We start from the raw sequence: 25,000 nt of genomic DNA, 5'->3' as shown, positions 1-25,000 counted from the left end.
TACGCTTCTACCTTCTTTGTTTCGCCGTCTTCCTATGATCCAAACTCATTCGGCTCTTAGTTTTCCCTTTTTTTTTCTTTCCAAATGTTCAAATTTCGTTCGCCTATGAAGATTGGAAAATGAATAACAGTAATATCTGTAGAATGCAGACAAAAAGTTCTTTTATATCTAAATATCAATCTATCTGGCTTAAAAACATATATATATATATATATATATATATATATATATATATAGTATATATATACACACATATATATACACACACACACACACATATATATATATATATATATATATATATATATATATATATATATATGTATATATATACACACATTATATATATATATATATATATATATATATATATATATATATATATATATACATATACACACACACACAATATGGATCAAAACTCCTTGATGAAATCTTTGTTACGACCTCAACGATGAAAAAGTGCCGATTGGATGATTGATTAATTTGATAGTGATCACGTCACTTCTGCCAATGACTAATTAAAAAAATTCATTAAGGCAAAGCAAGGACTAATATTTCCAGGATAAAATTACCTGGAAATGAAACTACTGAATGATCAGGAAAAAATTATCATAATTACAATATAAACTACAAAACGGTAAATATAGTACAACAGTATTTAAAAATAACGGCGACAGAACGAAACTAATGGAAAAATCTAAGTATTCACATTGCTAGGTCCCGACCGAATGAGTATATCTGAAGATTCGTTGCCTTATTAAAAGTGACAATATTCAGAGATGTTATTCTATGACATGACATGAACCGGTTGCATGAACTCAGATTGTGAATAATCAGCTCGCCTTAAAGTGAAAATGACAGGACAATATTATTATTACTATATTTGTTAAGCTACAACCCAAGTTGGAAAAGCAGGATGCTATAAGCCCAGGGGCTCCAAAAGGGAAAATAATTTAGCTCAGTGAGGAGAGGAAACAAGGAAAAAGGAAATATTTTAAGAACAATACCATTACAATAAATATTTCCTAAATAAACGATAAAAACTTTAAAAAAACAAGAGGAAGAAAAATCAGATAGTGTGCCCGAGTGTACCCTCAAGCAAGAGAACTCTAACCCAAGACAGTGGAAGGCCATGGTACAGAGGCTATAGCACTACCCAAGACTAGAGAACAATGGTTTGATTTTGGAGAGTCCTTCTCCTAGAAGAGCTACTTACCATAGCTAAAGTCTCTTCTATCTTTACCAAGAGGAAAGGGGCCACTGAACAATTACAGTGCAGTAGTTAACCCCTTGAGAGAAGAATTGTTTGGTAATCTAGGTATTGTCAGGTGTATGAGGACAGAAGAGAATATGTAAAGAATAGGCCAGAATATTCGGTGTATGGGTAGGCAAAGGGAAAATGAACCGTAATCAGAGAGAAGGATCCAATATAGTACTGTCTGGCCAGTCAAAGGCCCCATAAACGGGAAAAATTAACAACGAAATAATGATCAGCACTGTCTGCAATAAAAACCCAAGAATTTTCATCACTGATTGTATGTCAACGTGTTCGCATAATACACATAAACAAACCAGGGCCACCCATACTAGGTTGGTTTGCTGTGAACGATCAGACGAAAATCTCTAACCTTTCCCGTTCATATTGGCCAGCGTGGTGATGACAACTGGCCAAACCTCAGACATGAATTGAATTGTTGTCTAAGACTTTTACCTTGCAGTGGACTGGAAACAGCTGAATTTGCTGTGATAAATACACATACACACATAAATATATATATATATATATATATATATATATATATATATATATATACATATATATATATAAATATATAATTAGGAAAATTATGTTCGCTTTCAAAATCTCTATGTTTTATATGTAAAAAACTCATTTAATATAAAGGAAGTTAATTTTTTAGAACATATCTACGGATGTAGCTAAAAGAATATTTGTAAATCCCCAACTTTTAATACTGAATTAACAATCAATCCATCAACGTCGTAATATTGCCCAAAATACACGGAAAATAACACCAGACTTTCAGTGAAACAATAATTAACTCCAATCACAAGATTTGAATAAACATAAAGAGTGAAATGGAAAATTTCAATCTTTTTTCAGTAAAATGTGACGTTACTCCGAGACTAACATACTAAAACAGGTAAAAAGTAAATAAACAAAATAGACAACATAAAATGATATACACTATATATATACTGTATATATATATATATATATATATATATGTGTGTGTGTATATATATATACACACATATATATATATATGTGTGTGTGTGTGTATGTATACACATGAGTGGAAGGACATGTAGGAGGCCTTTTCCTTCAGTGGACTAATAACGGCTGATGACATATATAAGTATTTGTATGTAATTACACATATCATAAACAAACTATATAGTAATGCTTCAGACCGGAATTAATCTCTCTCTCTCTCTCTCTCTCTCTCTCTCTCTCTCTCTCTCAAAAGATACCCCTTATTGCTCTCCCAGACAAATGAGCGTCGTTCCGTACGGAGCTCAAACACATTATTCACATGCAATTAATAAACCTTCACCCCTAAACGGGAAAGAATGCACATAATGGATGTGAGTCGGAGGAAGGACGTAGCACATAAACACACTGGCATTCTTCACATTTTTGTTGAAACATTTATGAGGACATCTATATATCATCGTCTGAAATGAACGTCATGTATACGCTGTATCTACTCTTCGGATGAATGGCATGAATTTATCACAAGGGATAAATACCGATGCATAATTATAAATTAAAGAATGATTATTTCTATTTAGAAAAATAGATTCTTTTACATTGTTACAATGCCAGAACGGGGGTGCGTCAATCTATTTCTTTGCGTAGATTATATATATATATATATATATATATAAAATAGATTACTTAAAAAGAACAAAACTTATATTTCACTGTATCTCATTATTATATTTGGCGATAATATAAGAATACACTAAAACCGACGGTTAACTAGCTCTCTCTCTCTCTCTCTCTCTCTCTCTCTCTCTCTCTCTCTCTCTCTCTCCAGCAAAATAATTGCTTACAAAATCTGGAATAAATGATACAGTTATCGTTTGGTCATAAAACTCCGCAAAAAGCACCCGAAGATTACTTTGTTCTACAATATTCACTCATATTTATGAAAACTGCCGAAAAATAAGAAGTAAAATAAAAACTACTTTAAAAACAAGAGCATATTCAGCAACCCTATAATTATTATAATATATAAGAGAATGAACCCTTGGCGCGACCACCAGATTATATTAAAAAAAAATTATACATTTATATATAGAAAAAAAAATAATCTGAAGAGCTTTTAACGCTCCATTCGTAGCCTTAGCAGAAGATAGCGATTTATCATGATTTAACAAGACACAAAGCTGATGCACCTCATCTGCATGATGGCCGAGAAGCATTTACATCCTAATGGTCGTCACTAAACCCCTCACAGAGAGAGAGAGAGAGAGAGAGAGAGAGAGAGAGAGAGAGAGATACTAAAAAAAGTTCCGCACATATCCAGTACTTTAAGGACAAACAAATTTTCCCTTGCTCATCGTTCTGACGTTTCGCAATTCATAAATGTGAGCAAACACGCAATGGACATTTATATATACGGTGCTTTGAACAAATATATAAAATAATTACTCTTGCTCATTCTGACGTGTGGCTGACACCAAAAGCAGAAAATAAAATAAAATAATGCTACACAGTAGCGTTCAATTCCCTTTCCATAGCAGAACGTAAAAATCTAGAACCTCTGCTAAATGCTAAACAACGCAGTGAATCAATTATTATTATTATCATTACTATTACTTGCTAAGCTACAACCCTAGTTGGAAAAGCAGGATGCTATAAGCCCAGGGGCCCCAACAGGGAAAATAGCCCAGTGAGGAAAGGAAACAAGGAAAAAATATATATTAAGAAAAATGACATTTAAATAAATATTTCCCATGAAAACTTTAACAAAACAAAAAGAAAGAGAAACGAGATAGAATAGTGTGCCCGAGTGTACCCTCAAACGAGAGAACACTAACCCAGAAGAAGACCATGGTACAGAGGCTATGGCACTACCTAAGACTAGAGAACAATGGTTTGATTTGGAGTGTCCTTCTCCTAGAAGAGCTGCCCGATAGTTAGTCTACCGTGGTAAATCTCCATCGAGATGATAAAAAAGCGAAGTAGATACCGTCATCATCCCAAAAAATTGGTTGAGACCTGAAAGCCCTACACCACATAAGCTATAATCTCCAAAGGGAAAACCATTTGATGAAGGAAAATAATGAAACCTAAAGCTGTGTCTATTATCTAGGAAAACAAAATAAAAAGACTCTTAAGCAAACAATTTCAGAAATCCCCACCATAACATGATAATTTGTTTTTCTGATGATAAATATGTATAAATGTAAAAACCATGGGAAAAAATTAAAATTAAAATAAGTAAAGAGGAGTTCGAATATCAGCTTCACACTCAAGAACGACAATACATGACATATTACAGTGATAAATATATATATAAAAAAACGTTGTACTTTTAATAATGCGGAAATTTTTTTCACGCTTATTATAAATAGCTTCCATTATATATGCACAGATACACACACATGTATGTATGTATATGTGTGTGTGTGTATATATATATATATATATATATATAAACACACACTATGTGGTATAACTCGGCTACTACTATCTTTCATACACACGGAAAGGGTAGTCTTGTATAATCTAAAAATTAAACGAATATTAGTTCACTTTTAGTTATCTGAAACTTGCTTTCGAAACAATTCTCACTTTCTAAGCGACGATAAAAGTAAATAATCATTGTAAAGAATTCATAACGAATATTACACATCAATCAAGCGAGTATGAATGGCATTACAAATAGAACATCGATTTGATCAGGACAGCATTAAAATAAATATAATTCTAAAACCATATTTAAATTCTATATAAGTCAACAGCAAGAAAGCTATAATAATAGGGATAATAATAATTACCGATAACGTTCAGCTATCATAGCAAATGAGATTTCCTCATTACGTCGCTAAAAAGACAAGAAACCCTAAGTAATGAATCCCAATTACCCAACAATTACTCACGCGATAACGACAAGCAACTCCACAAAACAATAAATTAATTCTTTTCTCGAAAAGAACTCTCTTTACCAAGGCATAGAATAATTAAATCACATACCGTGCATTATTCACGAGATTACACATATAATTTTTTTTATAATAATGAAAACTCCACACATAATAAATACAAAACAATTATTGGAAATCTGAACCAGTCAAGCGAGAAAACTATTATGATCACTTCTATCCATGCCGCTTTTCACACACCAAGTTAAGGTCGACCGCGGGCCATTTTCACCGGGTAATGAATGACAAAAAAAGAAAAAAAAAAAAAAAAAAAAAAACAACACATTTGTCAAATCCACAAATCTTCTTTTATTCCACCCCTCTCTCGTTCTCCTTTTCACTTCCTCTCGGACCAATAGCCAAAAATACAGAGGGTGACTCTGCGGGCATGATACATGTCCCGATATCACGCCAGTCTCCTCCGACATTCATCATCGCCGTTTGGCTTATTAGGGCTCAAATACGCCAAAAACATACAGCTCAATTAGCTGCTGTCCAGTCCTTAAACACGGAAGCCGTCATACTTCCGCCCTTTACCAAAAATAAAATTAATTTCTCAAATAAATAAACAGAAAATGAGTTCTTGACAATAAAATGAATTTCTTAAAACGGAAGTTGAGAATTAGTTACAAATGACGGTCACCATCGGGTATTCGCGTAAGAATTAATAATCTTTCATGATGAAGGTGAATTTCTTATATAAATAAAAAAATCTGACTATTGGTTCCAAATGACGGTCATAACCAGGTATTCGCGTTATGCTGAATCATCTTCCATGATGGAGGACCATTTAAATTGACAATTATTAACGATGGGCGAGAGGTGGGATCAATTACACCAATATGTCAGCGACGAATTTATGCGATCGGGTCCCTTCGAGTTTCTTAAGGACCCAGACGAAGATGAAAGTCGCGGCAGCAGAACAGCAGCACCAAAGAGCAGGAACTAATACTAATGGTTCCCGACCCCCAGAAGAGAAGCACAGCAGACAAACGTACGTCGAGGGGGGCAGCTGTTGGTTGAGGGCGCGTGAGTTGCTGAAGGAAAGGGTCCGGGTAGCGGGTGGGGGGGCACTGTAGTAGCAGTAGTAGTAGTCTTTCGATGTCGTGTGGCCCGCGGGGCCAAAACCTGGAGCCCGCGGCACGCGACACCCTCCTTACCCCACCTTCCCCTTCTTGGATTCAGCCCCTCCGTCAGTCTCCCCCCCCCCCCCACTCCTTACCTCAAACCAATTTGGCTCCTCCCATCACGATATATAACCCCCTTAAAATCCACCAACCCCCCTCCCTCCACCTCCCATGTTTCCCACTCGCCCTATCATACAACACCACTCCATAACTCATCACGCCACTTCTGTTGATGATGTCTTTATTCGTCCCTCGAAAACACACACACACATACGAGGGCTTCATTCAACAACCCTCCTCCCAAAAGCTAATTCATAGTTTCCAACTCGTGAAGTCGAGACCATCATTACTTATTAAAACATCAAAAGGATCCAAAATAAACATGAGTAACTCGATAGTATAATTAGACCATCAGGAACACTTATGCAGGGGTTGAAAAATCAAAGAAAATTTCCATGAAACTTTTCTGAAAAGAACTCACTCAGGCTTGGGCCTATGAGATCCTTCGATGCATTCCGTCTATTTCCCCTCGGAAGCACCCTTTCAAGCCCCGCCCCTTTTTTGAGGTACAACTCTTTAGCTCCTCCCCCTTACCTGAGCTCCCCTTACTTTAGAACACCACTAAGGCTAGACCAGCGCTAAACCTTAGCACGAAACAACTTATCCTAACTAGTAATGTCAAATCCAAAGCACAATTACATACATTCCGGAAATGAATTACAATGATGTAATTGCGGGTCACTACAGAAAAAAGGTAAAATATCTATTAGACTTAAACCTACAACAATTAGAATTAATATTCTAATCCACTAACCCAAAGAATATTCTTTCATCCGATTATTGCAACGAATAACATTTTATCCAACTATTCCAACGAATATTCTTTCATCCGACAATTGCTACGGATATTACTATCTTTTCACTATTCCAACGAATATTATTCTTTTACCTGAATACTGCAACGAATATCCTTATTCTACTTGACTATTCGGATGTACAGTATATTTCAAAACATATCTGCAATAGCATCAGCAATAAAGAAAAGTCACGAATAAAGAATTGAGCTCAATTATTGTAGTTTTCAATTTTTAGGGCATCTGATAAAAACAGCATTAACAACAACAACAACAACAACAACAACAACAATAATAATAATAATAATGATAATAACAATAATAATAATAATAACTAATTATCCATCTTTACCCAGCACATCTCACTACATTTCCGATATGTAATTTGGATAATAATAATGACAAAAGTTTCTTGGATCTGATATGCATACTCCTAATTAAAGACATTGAAATACCTATAAGGCTGTATTGCTTTTAAAAGGCACTTTATCACATTTCAAATATATAGATGAAAGAAAAACATGGCTGTGCACAGACCACTTCATCAAAAAATATGAAACTAAAATGTAATATAACAGCCGAAAATTCATTTTATTACTTGAAAAAAAAAATGTTTTAAATTAACAATAAAACCTTGGTTTGCTTAAAAACATACACAATCAAATTGACAAAATAAAAAGAGAAACAATAGATATTTCCAAATGGAGTATCTATTATAAGAATATATATTTGTACTTTGATATGTCTTTAAATATCCGAATGAGAACGGGTCTAAAGTATATAGCAATTTAAAAAAAAGGAGGGGGGGGGGGGGGTTCCTGCTGCTAAACTTAAACAGGTTGGTTTACGGCCTTTGAAAGAATTACTGCAATGTTTATTTCTCTGAATGTCACCCTAATGGAATTTGAAGAGAAATAAACCCGAGATATGAGAAAACCAAAAAACAAAGGGGGTCCTAAAAAATTACATATTTTGACAAATTTTCATTACCGTATATTACTTTCCTCTTGTGTTTTTAAAGATTGTGAAGAGAGCCTTCAATGCCCACTCTAGACAATCAGAAAATTTGTGTAAAATAATATTGCTCAATTTTTCTATTAGTCAAGAAACCTCCTCTAGTTTTAAATATCATAATCGAGAACTACGTAGCTATTAGTTAAAGCGGGTTTAAAACAAAAATTAAACGTACATTACCCCTCCATAAGAAATATAAAATCCAACTACAAATAATCTGTGACCATAAACATAATTTAATGTAACAATCGACTAGACACGATCGATCATAACGGCGCCTATCTGTTTACAGCGAAACCAGGGTATTGTCAAACATGAGCGAGAGGGAAAAGGGGGAGAGTTTAGGTATATATATATTTTTTCAATTTAATTCAAGGTTGACGAACTGAGTCATATTTTTCCTTATTAAAAGATATTACATATTTTTCCTTTGAGAGAGAGAGAGAGAGAGAGAGAGAGAGAGAGAGAGAGAGAGAGAGAACCTTTTATTGAGACCTCGGAATATAATAACCGACACCATCGTAACATCAATTAATTTGTTTACACTTCATTAATAATTAGGGGAGCGTAAATTGCACATATTTACATAATGTGCAACACCGTTTAGCTAGACACGCAACGGAAAACTTAAATAAGGACAACTATCATCGCCAGCGGCCATGCTTGAATAATGCACTGCTCAAACGGACTAAACTCGTTCAAGTGCTTTAGTCTAAAAAGCTTGCGAAGTTTCTCCAGAAACTCCTGAAATTTAATTATTCACATTTAGCGCATTTATTTTTTTTTTTTACCATTTACTTTTTTTACATTACATTTCAAATTCAGTCATTCTCACGTAATATTATTCTCCCCTTCCCTATAAAATTTACAATAAGTATCAATACAATATATATATATATATATATATGTGTGTGTGTGTGTGTGTGTATGTATGTATTTGTATCACCATCACCACCATCACTAATCCGCAGAAGGTCAAGATGGTGATGTATAGTGGCCACAGCTCAGACATGAATAAGGTCATGTCTGAGGCCTTAGTCCTGCAGTGGACTATCAAAATCTGCATTTTATATATATATATATATATGTGTGTGTGTGTGTGTGTGTGTGTGTGTAGGCATTCGGGTAAGAAGAAGGAGGGGGGGGGGATCAAAAGTTTCAAGAGGGGGAAGCTTTTAAAGACTAGGAGTATGCGAATAGTATGTGTGTATGTATGTATATATATATATATATATATACATATATATATATATATATATATAGCAGAGACATATCAATATTTCATTTATTCTACTAATAAGATTTTGAACTCGGCCCAAGTTACAATTAAGCTTTCAAACCACAGCCTTCACGAGTCACTGTTGGGGCAATATTATTGTTATTGTTATCGTTGTTGTTATTATTATTATTACTAGCTAAGGTTCAACCCTAGTTGGATAAACAGAATGCAATAAGCCAAAGGGCTCCAACTGAGAAAAATAGACCAGTGAAGAAAGGAATTAAAGAAATAAACAAACTGCAAGAGAAGTAAAGGACAATTAAAATAAAACACTTCAAAAACAGCAACAACATTAAAATAGATCTTTCAGATATAAACTATAAAAAATTTTATACTCCTGATTCCTCTATTGTCTTAGATTCTTGACAGGAAAAGAAACCCGCCGATCTCTTTATCAAGATGTCTGACGGGGATACGAAAGGATAACGAAGCCACTGCGAGGGAAAGGGAAAAGGAGGTAAAGGTAAAATTATTAAAACTATTATTATTAAAATTATTGTTATAATTGTTATTATTCAAAGAATTATAATAATTATTTTCATGTAAACGAAAATGCTGACTATGAAGATTTAAATAAGTTGCGAACTAACCTATATCAAGAAAAAAGACTGGGGGGGAGGAAGATAATAGTGTGTGCAATGAAAGGGGGGGGGGGGGAGGGGGGGTGTAAAAGCATCGGGCCCTAATCTGACGATTTGTAAATCTGCAAATGGGGATGTGAAGGAAGTTTCGTGATCTCTTAAATAGAACCGCTTTGGGGAACAATTATAAACTAGGGATTATACGAACATTCTAGGAGTGCAAGTTACTCCTCACGTTACTTAACAGCGACTTGAGAACATCATTTCTGGAGCTTCCCAGCGCAGTATTACGTAATAAACATTTAGTTTCGAGGGAAAAAAAATCAACCGGATTCCAGACACTTCCAACGAAATGTTTTTTTTTTTCCTTAAAAAGATTCGGTTCTCGAATTATATAACGAGGTATGCGGACTTAATTTCAAAACTTTCCTGACCCAGAGAGCAATTTTTCTTTTTTTTTTATGTAGTGACGTAGTTGATGTTTTGGCCTTTTGGCCTTTTTATGGCCCAATCATCGTCCTCTCGTGTTGCCCAAAAAACAGTCGTAATTGTAAAGATAATAATAGCTATAAAATACTATGGAAAATAATAAGACGGAGCGCTTAAACAATTCAAAACAACCTTATTTTTATTACTAGCCAAGCTACAACCTTAGTTGGAAAAACAGGATGCTATAAGCCCAAGGGCTTCATCAAGGGAAAAATAGCTCAGTGGGGAAAGGAAATAAACAAATAATAAACTGCAAGAGAAGTAATGAACAATATAAAATATTTTAAGAACAATATCAACTGTAAAGAAATGCCCGTAACACAAATTCTCTATGAAAACATATTTAAATGAACAACTCACTACACAGTTATATAAGGCTTAATGAACCCTGTGGGTATCTGATTCAACGGGACAGACATCTGAATACACCAGTTAGCTAAACTTCATTTACCGAAAGTAAAATCACATGACTAAAAATACGCAGAAGTGCAAGTACAGTTAAACAAAGGAATTCCTAGTACCCCTGGTTTTGAAGAAGTGCACCCAACCACACCCTTACCTCATAGCGATTCCTGTGTTTAGCCCCGCCCACCACCTCTGCCACCTCCCCCCCTACACTATCTGTTTGGGTACTTGCCGCAAAGTAGGGGTGTGACAGGTGTATCTAACTGCGAGTTTAAAGTTTAAATCCTTGTAATATATCACAATCATTATTGCGTCATCAACTTTCTTTGCCAAGAAAAAATAATTTTTGAAAAATACAGTATATCCAATTCATAAGCATATTACAATTAACATACCTAGTGTCTCTTATTTTGTCCAGGAATTCGCTTTAGCCTGGATATTCTCCTCTAAAAACTCATTACTTCTATCAGGTAAATTCCTTTTCATCAGCACTATACAGTACTTCACAATTTATGAAGCGTCCATTGTTATTTTCTTATGCTTTCAATTACAATTGCTCTTATCTCTAGCTCTCCTCAACTTATCCTATATCCCTACCCCTAACATTCTATATCATCCTGCTTTTCCAACTAGGGTTGTATCCTAGCTTGTAATAATAATTATGATAATAATAATAATACCCTACCCCATCCCATCCCAATTTATACCCATCAATTTTTCCATTTCCTACAATCCTTTAAATCATAGTTTCCCCATGCTCCTGAATTTTTTATCCTTCTTATCATACAGTTCATCCCTCGTTACCTAAACGGACTTAGTACTATCCTTCATCCTCAACCGTCCCACATCCTCCCCTCCCCCCCACCCACCTACTTCCGCGTGCGCTGTTAATTATAGGTATAATTAGCCAGTGTTTACTCGGTATGCAGTAAGTGCGCCGCATCAACTAACGACTTGGTAATAAAGACCAGCATAAACCCCGCCCCCCTTAACGACCGGCAATCACGAATCACAGTTAAGAAAAGGTTAATGGACACTGTGTACTCGTTAGATAGCTCTGACGGTGAATAATGTATTGTCTGAGAGAGAGAGAGAGAGAGAGAGAGAGAGAGAGAGAGGTCTATAAATCAATTATAGCAAACATGCCTTGTTATCATCCTAAAAGAAATAGAATCACACCTCAAGACTAAATACGTTTTTTTCACACTTAAAACTAATTAATTACAGGTATAAATTATATTCTATTCTAATTCACAATAATTTCGAGAGAGAGAGAGAGAGAGAGAGAGAGAGAGAGAGAGAGAGAGAGAGTACTTCATATATCACCTTATAATCTGACAATATGGTAATCTGTGTCAAAATATTGTAGTCAAGTGGGTCCTGCACAATTGTTGGTGGGTAATTGGGTAGGAAGAAAAGGAATAAAGGATTGAAAAAAAAAAAAGAGCTCGTGATCCTTGTTTTTTCCACAAGTAATGGAAGTCAAATACTGAAATCAAACTCCTTGTAATAAGTCAAATACTGAAATCAAACTCCTTGTAATAAGTCAAATACTGAAATCAAACTCCTTGTCCTTGTAATAAGTCAAATACTGAAATCAAACTCCTTGTAATAAGTCAAATATTGAAAGCAAACTCCTTGTAATAAGTAAAATACTGAAATCAAACTCCTTGTAATGAGTTAAATATTGAAAGCAAACTCCTTGTAATAAGTCAAATATTGAAAGCAAACTCCTTGTAATAAAGTTTTCTTTTTCTTCAGGCCAGGGTAAGTAAACAAGCAACCTCGCTGTCTCCTTGGAAAAGGACATCACCGTCTCTATTAAACTGAAGTGCAATAAGGTCACAACCATTGCCAATCATTGCAGCAGAAACAAGGCTTAGAAAGGAAACTTTACGGACCGTTTTATAAATAGCAGCAAAGTCATAAGACAGTTTCTAGCGGCGACTTATTGCACTGTCAAGGGATGGGTCATAAGCGGCCCTTTTTCATCCAAGAAAATGTCCAGCGATTAGGGGTAACCCGAAATTCCTTCTACAAAATCCAACTATTAGTGAAAACATGATAGTTCCCTCGAGAAAACTATCAGCTACTAGTAAGGACCTGGCTTTCAATCTTGAAAATGGCAAGAAACCAGTGAAGCTCTGAAGTTCCCTCTATAAAATGCTTGGTAATAGAAACTAACTCGAATTTCCCTCCCCAATGTGACTAATTAATACTGAAGACTTGAGGGTTGGAGAAATAAAAGCTACTATTACCAAATTTATAAGCAATAAATTGTAAAAGATGAGCCGCAATTACATAATAAACATGATAATCAAAAGTATGTATACGTGTATATATATATATATATATATATAAATTGTAAAAGAAAATATAAAAGTATATAACAATAATGCAATATTCCTAAAAACTGATTAAATTCTTAGTAATTTGCATTTTCCTAGCTATACTTACCACGAACCACATTCATGGGAGGATCCCAGGACTCTCCTATGAATGTGTTTCGTTGAAGTACACCACATCGGAACAAATAGAATATAAAAGATCCCCTCTTATCAAAACAGGAGGCACATCTTACAAACGCAAACGGCCCTTTCCGATGACCTCATGTCCGTTTCCGACGAGTGAGGCAACTTTAGTCTATATCAAAGCAAGTGTCTGAGAACAAACACCTGCCAACGTCAGCAAATTGATAAGTCGTAAGATTTCACACACACACACACACAAAAAAAAAAAAAAAAAAAAAAAAAAGATTCATCTCTCAATTTTGTTTTGCCCACTTGTTATATCTGCATAAGTATCTTGATATAAACACCTTGATATTAGTATCTTGACATAAGGTTGAATTCATATATTTCTTATCTATCAGATCAAGTAAGTGCAAACATGGTAATGACAGACCGACGCAATTTACTGAATCTTTTTTTTTTGGGGGGGGGGGTGAGCAACTAAATTCTTAGACATCATCATGTCTTTCCCGCTTTCCCCCATATAATATTCCTTAAAATTCAGCGGTAGTGGACTGCCAGATAAAATTAATAAACAGTGCTATCTTCAATTATTCTTAGTTTATATTGCCTAATAACCTCTCCTCCCAGTCTGCCAAAGCACATCCGGTGACGCCTGTGCTTTTAAACAGTAAACAGTACCCAAATTTATGCTTTTTAATAAATTAATATTATATATATATATATATATATGTGTGTGTGTGTGTGTGTGTGGTGTGTTAAAAACTAATTTTGTATTCTTAAGCTATGTCAAACTAAGAACAAATTAGTTGATAAGCAAGTCGGGACGCGTTACCTTCAGATATCAGTATTTTAGAAATATACCGGCACTGAAGTATTATAGGATTTAAGGATAAATAGTATTTTCAATATCCTGACCGGTCACCCCGTCCAAGACCAGCGTTGGAAGAGAAATCTGAACGATGGTCCATCCCAGCATATGAAACTGAGAGCTATCAAGGTAGACTGTAATCGAAATGCTTGTAATGGCAGAGTAGACTGAGAAAGTTCAAACCTACAGATATTTCTATATGGGGTTGTGGTGGGCCTATTGTAAACGTCCCCGACTGGCGATCTGCCGGACTGGGGCTCGAATCCCGCTCAAGCTTGGTAGTTCTTTGATGTGCTTGCAACCTTACCTTTCTTGTGAGATAAAGATGGCGGCTTTTGGGGGACCCTAGAAGTCTATCTGCTGAGTCATCAGCACCTATCACTTGGCCCTCCCTGGGTCCTAGCTTGGGTGGAAAGGGGGGGCTAGGGTGCTGATCATATGTATATATGGTCAGTCTCTAGGGCATTCCCCTGCTAGCTAGGGTATTGTCACTGTCCCTTGCCTCTGCCATTCACAAGGGGCCTTTAAATGAACAAAGACAGTGTTATCTTTGTGTTCTTTTTATTATAAAATAAAGCAATAATAAGTACCGAAAAAATAGTCCCTATAGTTTCTAGGACACGCCTAAAACCTGGACTGCAAAAGATGAAGTCACTTCGTAATTAAATCCTTGTGAGACATTACGGAGCAGAAAGAGAAACTTGAACAACAAGTTAGCGCTAAAATCTAACAACTGTGAAAAACACCATAAAAGTGAAGATGATAGAAATCCTTAGTCTGTCTTTTTTAATGGATACTTCACCAGTAACAAAACTGGTCATAAAACAAAGAAGAAAAAGATCTGGTCAAAGCGTGAGAATGTATTTTTTTCTTTTTTCATCTCTCAAACCTAAATCCTGGTAGTGAATGAGAGAGAACGTGTACCCAGGACACTTCACCACGCCACCACTTGGGAGGCAGGTACCGGACTGCATGCTATGACCATAGGGGGAGATAAGGTGTATGAATAGTCAAAACACAGGTAAAAAAAGAACAATTATCATAGCGATAACGAAAATCCATAGACTTTAACACACAAATAATAACGTAATTTAACTAAAAATGATAAGTCATATCCGTAGAAAGAATTCAGCGCAGAGACAATAGTCCTGTGAACGGATTAAGAATTACGGACAGCTGAACGTCCAGCAAAGGATGTGCCCGAGGAAAATTTGAACGAGGAAAAGTTCATAAATGCATAGCAAGTACTAGTTACAAAACACTTTGTACACTGATAATTAAAAGGGCGTTAAATGTAAAGAAACCCAGTTAAACATATTTTTAATCTAGTTCTATTCTTAGAAACTGTCCTTCCTATAAATAAATATCGTTCACAAAAATGATCATATGACATATGATTAGCCACAGAAAAAGTTTCATTAATTATGTATGTATATACAGTATATGTTACATACATACAGACATACATTTTATATATATATATATATATATATATATATATACATATATACACACACACACACACACACATATATATATATATATATATATTTAAAGCTAAAGCCAACGAAACTGAAGTTACTAATGAAAATAAGCATATTAAACTGCGCTAAAAGGGGGCAATTAATTTACATGAACACTACATCACAGTCATTTAAAGTTCCATAAAATATAAGACAATGCTTGCATCCCAAAGCCTGACGAGGAAACTTGCTGACAAGGCAAGGCATGGTTGCATGCTTTTGGGAAAAGCCAGAAGGAGAACTCAGGTACGCACCCGCCGTCCATGCAATGTTCCAAGATGCGCTTAGTTTAAGATGAGATCAAGATGGGTTTAAGGGTATGAATATGATGGGGGGGACGTGGGTGGATAAAAAAAAGGGAGGTTTCCGAATCCTCCGACTATTACCACCTTCCAACCATTCATTTGGCATTCCGATCTTCCCTAAGTTCCCACGACCTCGGAACCCCACCACTCAAGTGGGAATGGGTGGGGAGGCGAGGAAACATCATGACACCCTCTCATCCCCATCCCCCATCCCCAGAATACACATCACTAACACAGAAATTACATACACAGCATCTCTTATATCCGGCTTCTCTCTCTCTCTCTCTCTCTCTCTCTCTCTCTCTCTCTCTCTCAGATTACATAACATTTTCAATACTGCAAGACCGCAGTCAGATAAAAGGTACCCACCATCTTAATACTATGACTACGATTATATTCAAAACGACGACAGAGAGAGAGAGAGAGAGAGAGAGAGAGAGAGAGAGAGAGAGAGAGAGAGTCAAAGTCAAAGAGAATTGCAATTCCGGAGTATATCAACGATTAGCAGTCTAGATTTTTATGGCTACGAAGCAATGCCCAGTTAAAATGGAGTAAAGTAACTTCGTTACTCCTACGGGAAACTCCAAGACGAGGAATATATCCATATATGTATAAATACAATATGATTAATTGCGAGTGAAAAAAAAAACGTTTAAAAAGACGTGATTTTTCATTATATAATTATTTCTTGGAAAATAAGTGACATGGGGAAAATATACATCAGTCCTCTCGTTTTCAACTATCACCGCACTAATCTTTAGCAGGAAAATCCCCTCAAATATATCACACAATCTTATGCCGTTAATGCAGATGAATTAATGAGCTTAAAATTTCTATAGTAATAAAATATAAATAAAAAAGTCAACACACAGCAATACCCTTTTCCCATTTATTTCATAGCGCGTCCAGCTCTTCAAAATTTAAGTAACGCTTACTTGCAACCAAATATGTTAAATAACAAACTGAATGTTTAGAAAATAAATCAAATAATCACTGTATTCTTTTCGTATACAAATTCACTACCCTATCAAATGATATTATCTTTACTTCAATAAATAACAGTTCATGTAAGACACACGCACAGAGTAGGATATAATTCTAAGTTACAAATTATGTCAGAACAAAGCATGTAGCATCTCATCGAAGATCAGAGATGGTATAAAAGGTTTCCAAGTACACAAAGGCCCTGACGTCAAACTATTCCACAAATTGCACAATGCCAAGGAGAAGGTTCATTACAATAGAGGGATGTCCTCACTCATGACAAAAGCCAATATACGAGATAGGAGGTAACCTTGCCTCAGGCAGGTGCCGGCCAGATGCTCTTTTGTAGCGATTCACCAGAACAATAAAACAAGAAAATGAATCTTGCAACTGATAAAAATCCATGGCAATGACCACCTGGATAGGAGATAATGAACTCAGTGACGTTTTCGAATCTAAATGAAGAGAATGGAAAAGAAATATAACGTCATTGAAGTAACCATAAAAATTACTTGTAATCAATTATATAGTTAATCAGGAGGCATTTACAAATTAAAATATATATATACACACACACACACACACACACACATATATATATATATATATATATATAACATGAACAAACAAAACTTAATACAGCCAGATACGTTCACCAATACAAAGAATAAATCTATCTCAACAACCGTTGGCTAATACAAAAGAAAAAAATGAAACGCAATGACAAAAAATTGCCAGCGTGTGTGGTACGGAATCCGAGAGGAAAAAAAGAAATAAAAAAGTGAGATCAATAATAAAACTAATACAAAAGAAACCAATTTATGAAAGCCAATTCCCAATCGACCAAGTAATAACTGGAATCGTCATGACAGGCACGAAGAATATGCTGGGGATGAAGACACACTTCCCTCAGATCCCAAGTCAATACTGAATTCTCCTGCTCTTGGAATGAAGGGTGTCTTGCATATAATGAAGTGTCTCTTGCATATTTTCTTTTCCTATTATTATTACTATTATTATCATTAGTATTACTTATTAAGCTACAACCCTGGCTGGAAACCTATAAGCACAAGGGCTCCAACAGCCCAGTGAGGAAAGGAAATAAGGAAACATAGAATAGAGTGTCTGAGTGTACCCTCGAGTAAGGAAAACTCTTTTGTGAATCAGGCAAAAGAAAAATGTATCAAATGCTCTTCCTAATATAATTAATGATTAAAAACATTTCCCCTTTATGTGAATAGTGTGTATATCTAGGGGCGGCTGGAAAAGCAAAGCGAAAGGTATTGGTTAAAAGCACTTCACGCAAAATAAAAACGCTTCACACCCACAGAGGCGCTAGTACGCAAAAGATAAGAGGGCTTCATCACTTTTCATCACTAGTACCCACAAAATAAAAGTTTTACACCCACAGAGCGCTAGTGCCCATAACATAAAAGGGTTTTACACCCACAGAGCGCTAGTACCCATAACATAAAAGGGACTTTACACCCACAGAGCGCTGAGTGCCTATAAAATGAAAGGGTTTTACACCCACAGAGCGCTAGTACCCATAACATAAAGGGCTTTACACCCACAGAGCGCTAGTGCCCATAACATAAAAGGGCTTTACACCCACAGAGCGCTAATGCCCACAAAATAAAGGGAAACCAAACCGTTTGCGTGGGAGAAGTATTCGTGCGCCCTCTTGATGAGCTATCTGGCATATACAAATGGCTAATAACATGAACATTTTCTGTACATGAGTTCATCTCTGGCAGAAGTCAAAAAGTATTAATACAGAAAAGACAGCTGTATTGTTTATCGGAAGCAAACAACTTATGGAAACCTGAATAATGTTGAAATACTGTACAGTAATGCAATAATCACTCCTTTGCCGGGAAAATTTAGTAAACAATGAATAATTTCATGATTAACAAAAATTGAATTATAAAACATATCTTTAGGGATATTTCGTGGACAGACAGGCATACAACAAATTACTGTTTCCACATACGGTTTATCTGAAAATAATCTCAATTGTACTTTAGCCTTACACGAACCTGCCAATTTATTTATTTCTTTTTTTCCTTTCCGGGAATTATCATTTTCTTTTTTTAAATATCCTGTTGACCGTAACACTGGGATATACACAATCCCGTCTTATTTCTTTAGCATAGGTAATAGTGGAACAGATGACAGGAGCCACCAGAATTGAATAAGAATGCAAGACAGTCATGGTGAATATTTGCTTTTGTTCATTAACTATTCATATTTTCTCCGCATATATTGCACCCAATTCACTCTCAAACATACGTTATATAATGATAAAAAAAAAACCTTACTTCACATCTTCAAAAAAAGCATACATATTCAGAAAGTAGTTGCTTTCAGAAATATGTAGAAAATTCGCATCTGCCATGTAAGCCCTAATTTTTGTAACTTAAAAGAATTACGAAGCTTTAACATGAACGCAAAACGTATGGGGAATTTGTGCTCTTTTAAAAGAAGGAAATGCCTGAATTACTTTACAATAAAGGCACTGAAAATCGTTGTTGAAAAGATAGCTTGAGTCTATAGCAGGGTCTATATTTCAAATAAAGTTCTTGTCTCACTTACATAACTAATGAAAGCCGTTAGCAATATTTATAATATATTTTTTTTCAGTCTGTTTTCCTACATTCCAAAGTGGCCATTCTATTCCATTGGCGACTGCATTTTAATCATGTTGTTAATAATAATAATAATTCGAAGACAGGCGGTAACAATACTATAAAAAAATACCATTGATCAAACATATGCCGATACAATTCTAAATCCCCACATTATTTTTTAATGTTAATTATATTGGTATTATTAAGGGTATAGTCAGAAAAAAATAACAGTAAAATTTAAATCAACACACCAGGCGTCAAGATAGCGCAATATTAATAAGGAAGACTATAAAAAGCAGAGAGAAATGTCTTACTTATCCTCATCGGTGATAATAATAATAATGATATCAACCAAAAAATTAGAAGTAATAATCATGATGACAAAATTCCAGCAGCGTACGAAGCTTTCCTTTATGTTAGTGTCATTCACTTAAACACTAAAATGACAATAAATAAAATCTCATAAGGAATACAAAAGGAAATGAATGCTAAAAACCGTCAAAAGACTATTCATCAAGGAAGTAAATCTAGAAACAGTTTGATTGGCAGGTCCCGGTAAAGAGGTAAGAGCAGGGTAAGGCAGTCGTAAAAAATCGGGTGATAATAAATTATCAACAATCATGCAACGGGTGTCGCTGGAGAGAGAGAGAGGAGAGAGAGAGAGAGAGAGAGAGAGAGAGATTAATTGTAATACTAAAATTATGTTCTCTTGCAAGATTTAGTCCAATAGTATTCCATAAATTCTTTCATATACATAACCTCCCCTAAATAATAAAGACCAAGTGTCTGACACTATATATATATATATATATATATGTATTATATATATATGTATATGTATTATATATATATGTATATATAATATATATATATATTGCCACGCACGAGGGGAGTGGGAGTAGCCCTACCCTAATGAAAGGAGGTACCCCGAGGGGTAGACTTGGAAACCAGGACCTCTCCCCCAATTGCCGAACCAGAGAGTTGTAGTCAGGAAAGCGGGAGAGGTTGGAAGGATTGAATGTGCATATGCATATTTTTTCTAAATAATTATGAGTCATTTTTGACGGCTCGGGTAAACAAGTTATTAAAATAATAACAACGTTCATTCCCAAATTATCAACATTACTAGATATTCACTCTTTTGGTGTGAATAGTAATACCTTATTATAACAGGTACCATAAATATTAAATATTTCAATCTTTCGCAAAATTAAAATTTCATTATGCAAGCCAATCTTCACCGTCATCAGCATAATAAATGTCTTGGTCTCATTTCGATCTGTAAGTTTACTACACGATTTAAATACAAATATTTTTCAGTAATGCTAAAAGTCATATTTTCTAATGTTAAAATTTAGTCTCTCGAATATATAATATATATATATATATTATATGTATATACTGTATGTGTATATATATATACATAAATATATATATATATATATATATATATTTATGTATATATATATATACACACATATATATATATATATATATATTCGAGAGACTAAATATATTGTATGTATATATATATACATAAATATATATATATATATATATATATTATATGTATGTATATGTGTATATATATACATAAATATATATATATATATATATATATACATATATATATATATATATATAGATATATATATAATGTGTGTACACACACACACCAGTCACACGTGATATCTATAGTATAAGAATGGTGCCCATTCTTAAATATCGTATTCACTCAACCTTGCGACTCAATATTTGAAAGTAAGAAAATCATTCACACAGGTATAAGTGGGACTTTCATAAAAAGCCCCGTGTTAAAACCAAACTGTTATCTTTATCAATAGCTCAAGGTTTCAAGTCTACTGTGTAGTTCTGCTTTAATTTTAAGGTAGAAGCTCAAGTCCCTACCCAATATATATATATATATATATATATACATATATATATATATATATATATATGACTGAGAATGACATAATAGATGGACACTAAGAATAACAGAATGGGTCCTTAGAGATTGCAAAAGCAGGGGAAGGAAGAAAAGACGATGGATCCACGAACTTGGATGTTTGCGAGAGTGGACTAGCACAGAGAGACCATAAAACAGACGTAAGTGGAAGTACATGTCTGAGGCTTTGTTCTGCAGTAGACTAGTAACGGCTGATGATGACGATGATGATATATATATATATATATATATATATGACTTCGTCTTCATAACGGGTAACAAGTAAAACATGATCAGGTTCTTCCAGAAGGAATAGCATTTCTTCAAAGGAGATTAAAATGAAGTATTTTCAAAAGAAGAGGAAACTAAACACAGCCCGAGTACCGCAATCCTTCGAGTAATAAGGGTCATCATTCGAGACAAGACGAGGACGAGTAAAAACCCATTCCAAGAAAATACCGTAAACATAAAAAAAAAATAAATAAAAAAAAGTACACACGCAAGCATATATTTGAATATAATCTCCCCTTTATAGTGAAGAGAAAATGTCTGGTTTTATATATATATATATATATATATATATATATATAAAAGCATAAACACAAACATATATTTCTTTCATGTCACGTTCAGCGGTATTGCCAAACGTGCGACTCGGCCTTTCACCGTCCCTAGGGTAAGGCGGAGAGGGAGTAGTCATATCCTAGTAGGAGTACCCAGAGATGTACTGTAGTTAAAAAGGAGGAGGGAGCTGGAAAGATTGGATGTGTGTTTGCGTTCGTGTGCGCTCATATGTATATAAATATTTCGTTATTTTTTTTACGGGTAGTGTACACGTGTGTGTGTGTGTGTGTATATAATATATATATATATATATATAGTTGCCAAGTGCATAGAAACAGATTAAGGAAATGAAGTCAAGACTAATGATCAACTATCCACCCAACCTTCCATGGAAGTATAAGAACCATGATCAGCTTTTGCAAGGGATTGAGAGGAGGAGGAGGGGGGAGGGGCGATCGAAGGGGGGAGGGAACGATCCTCCCATCACTGGCTACCCCCATTTTACTTTTATACTCCTCTCCCTTTCCCTCGATATCAGTATGTCTTTATCCCCCAACCCCCGTAGTCCCCTTTACCCAACAATCATAACCACTGTCCTTCTCTGGCAGATAAGCCGTTGCTATGGTAACAAACGACAACAAATGTTGTGTGCCTCCTCATCTGAGCTGGGCCCTTTCCACTTGAAACATCCATCACGTAGTACTCCCAAATTAATTACCAAATCTAAATTTGGAAAATATAATTATATATATATAATATTTATAGATTATATATGAAAACGCAATTAAAAGCTACTTATTTTTCAAACGTATACATAAGTGACACGAAATTGTTTTGAAAACCATTTTTTTCTTAAATACATCAAATTCTTAAGAAAAAAAAATACACAATTTCATACACGTTTGTAATGAATTATTTCTATAGCAAAGAGTTACTAATTAATTAAACCACTTGATAACCACAATAATCAGCTACAGTTCCACAACCCCAATCCATCATCAAAAATCCTTTGCACAAACAAACAAGGTGGGGATTTGAAAGGTGACGAAAAGCATTTGACCCAGGGTTCATGAATGGGCTTCTGCTTGCTAACTCTCTCTCTCTCTCTCTCTCTCTCTCTCCTCTCTCTCTTCTCTCTTCTCATACACACAGGAAGAAGATCGAAGGCAGGCAAGATATAGATCAAAATCTAAAGTGGACATACGAACACACGGATCACTATTTCTCCACTCTTGATGAGGTGGATGACGTACAATGAATAGGGGAGAGAGAGAATAGATTTATCAAAGGTACCTAAAATTTAGATTCCACGCCTCTCAATAAAACTGACATGCGTACATAAAAATATGCTTAAGGTAGAGGAATATATAAAAACAAATGGATACAAAATCATACATAGGTGTTCTAACTGACACACACACACACACAAAAAAAGAATTATTACATTAAACCAAGTGGATACAAAATCACACACAGATATATGCTAAATAAAAATTTAATTTAAATTAATATACAAAACCAAAAGGTTACAAAACCACATATGGGCATATGCTAGATAAAAAAAAAAAAAACATTCAAAATGAAATGAACATTTCATTTCACAGAAAATCCTTAAAATGGGTACAGATAGGTATTTTGCAATAACAAACAATATTAAAATTTTCGATAAATATCAGTGCCAAAATATCTGAACTGTTAACAAAAATCAAAGCGTGTAAGAAACTAAAACTCAATATAGCTTAATATTTTTGTAAGCTTTTACGTGAGTAGAATATCAAAATCGTACTTTTGGGACTAAATTCTGAAACTTTACCATAATCATCACAAGAAAACAAATCCACTTGACACAAATGACATTACCATTATTATTGTTATCGTTGGACACGGTAAGTGTATATTTTCGCGTCATTTAACAATAAACAAAACTGAAGAACAAATCAGCGAGATAATACGGAGTTGATAAATTCTTTTAATGTTTTTCTTACACAAAATATTGTTTGTACCGACATTCATTCACCTTCATTTCCTATCTGATGAATGAATTCAAGTTACTATTGGAGTTTTGGAAACAACACTCTCACTAATTGCCGATCCAGCGGGTTGATTAGGAAAGGGGTGAGGGGAGGGGGAAGGGGTGAATCCGGGTGTGCGCATATTTATCCAACTATTTAGAAGACATTTTTTTGAGGGGGTCAGGTAAACTATACTCAATTTTTTTAATGAGGCGCATTTGCACAGACTCGCAGCGGTGCCCTTTTAGCTCGAAAATTCCCGCTATCTGATTGATTAGAATTATCCTCGTCCAACCAATCAGCGATCAGGAATTTTCCGAGCTAAAAGGGACACCCCCTGCGAGGCTGTGCAATCTGCCTCACTAAAAAGAATTAGACTAAAGTACTAAATATTGACAAAAATTTCATAAAATTAAATTTGAAGTTTCGAATACCAATCCCGAAATGGCTGGAAATTAGGAATTTGCAGCAAATGATAGGGCGCTGGGGGTTAGGGGAGACCACATATCAGGACTGTTCATATATAATATATATATATATATATATATACATATATGTATTATAAAATATAAATAAACCCAAGCAGTGTAAAAGGCCAGAAATGATTCCACACGATCTTTCAACACGAAATCACTAGGCAAATCTGTATCCACTAAGAACAGACAGAATATTACAAGTCACGATGCTGCAAAAATTAATAGTAATAATGATGATATCCTTGTTAATAAGATTACCGTATAAAAAGATAACTTAGTCGCATATAAT

The 25,000-nt window shown here is 34.8% G+C and overlaps 1 protein-coding gene across 1 annotated transcript in view; it reads right to left on the bottom strand.

Annotated features, from left to right (window-relative positions):
- Positions 1-25,000, bottom strand: part of tgo (Aryl hydrocarbon receptor nuclear translocator homolog tgo) — a gene marked incomplete in the record, with an annotated part of 397,786 nt that overhangs the window by 121,094 nt on the left and 251,692 nt on the right.

This window comes from Palaemon carinicauda, chromosome 33, assembly GCF_036898095.1.
Source record: "Palaemon carinicauda isolate YSFRI2023 chromosome 33, ASM3689809v2, whole genome shotgun sequence".
NCBI lineage: Eukaryota > Metazoa > Arthropoda > Malacostraca > Decapoda > Palaemonidae > Palaemon > Palaemon carinicauda.
Note: the sequence above shows the minus strand (reverse complement) of the source record. Positions and strands in the feature narration are given on the sequence as shown.